The following is a 1,600-nucleotide window of genomic DNA, read 5'->3' as shown; positions in this document are numbered from 1 at the left end:
AAAGAAAAAAAGTATTTGAGAAAGGCAAATGAAAACATCAAACACTTTGTATTTATGTAATTATTATCCAGTGTATTGAATAATGTCTGTTTTCATTTTCTCAGCAACTATCATAAATATATTAAATATTAACAAATAGGTCTTATTTGAGGCATATTCTGTTGTATCTTCTTTAATTTTCCTAAGCCATACAGGAGAGTATTAAACACTGACATAAAGAAAAAAAAGATAAGATTGTTTTGTCAGTCTATTTTACATGACATTTAATGTACTGGATATGCTATGGTATTAATTGCCAAAGAATTAATCATTTTTGATGTTTAATAAGAAAACTTAGTAAAAATTAACAAACACAAATTTAACATTGACATAAATAAGCTACACAGCAACTCAGTTGATTTATGTCTTAAATAACGAAAAAGACATTTATTTCTACAGTTTTTTTCCTTGTAGTTGTACATCTGCATTTGATTTCGTGGTCACCAGTATCACCAAAATCATCAAATGACTATTTCAAATAAAAAGTTAAAACCATATATTAATAATAGTAATCAAGTAAATAGTTACTTAAACTAAGTAAATGGAGACCAGTCCTGCTGAAAAGTAGACTATCACAACTTGTCAGCCATCATTTACGAAATATCAAGAAAAGCAAAAGATGACTTTAAATAGCTTGACCTTTTTTGAGAAGTTACGAAGACTATCATTTTATGGATTGAAGTGGGATGAGTTTCCTTGTCAAGCTTCAGAATATCTGTTAGGACAGTCTACTCAAAGTTTTAGGGGTAATTTACCTTTGAGAAAGATCAAAGGAAATTAGGCATGAGCAGAAAAAAATGCGTTCCTTTTCTGTGCTTAACAATAAAGAGGAAATACATTACTAGCTTCTAAATAGACCTTTGTGAGATAGATAAAAAGATAAAAATAGCTAAGCCATCAGTATCTGTTAACTGTTAATGAACAATTAGCTATGCTTCAGAAAAAAAACACGATGGAAATTAGAGCCATAAAATAACCAAAACATTCAGAACGGTGCTGTTATTTCTCTACCTTTTATCCAGAATCCAAAAGGAAGAACGCCAAGGATGATAGCTGTCTCTACCTACTGTCTTGTTCTGAGCTTCCTGGAACCTAACTTCATTGGAAATACAGTGATGTTGCGTGTAGCTGTCTTTTCTGGCCTGCTTATTAGGTTGTCAGATTATGGAATATTTTAAATATCCAATGAAAAGAAAACTCTGGTAGGAAGGATCAAAGCTTTTTCTTGTTTTGTTTTGTTTTGTTGTTGTTGTTGTTTTATCTCAGGGTGCTGAGATTATGGTTCTTAAACAGATGAAGTCTTTCCAGAAGTGCTCCAGGATGAGGCAGGTAAGTGTCAACATGACCAATTCTATGTAATTGTCATCCAATGGCATTGTCTTCCACCGTCCTTCACACGAAGAAACAATTTCTGAAACAATTTCTGCTTGTAATTGCCTGAGTATTTGCCACGTGGCACTGAAATTTCCTGGTAATTCTCTTGCAGTGGATGCTTATGATGCATGGGGTATCAGTGGTATTTAAAATGTTCTGCTAGCATTTAAAATGCTCTCCAGAGGTT

Source organism: Pongo pygmaeus, chromosome 4, assembly GCF_028885625.2.
Source record: "Pongo pygmaeus isolate AG05252 chromosome 4, NHGRI_mPonPyg2-v2.0_pri, whole genome shotgun sequence".
NCBI lineage: Eukaryota > Metazoa > Chordata > Mammalia > Primates > Hominidae > Pongo > Pongo pygmaeus.
The sequence above is the reverse complement of the archived record's forward strand: the minus strand, read 5'-3'. Positions refer to the sequence as shown.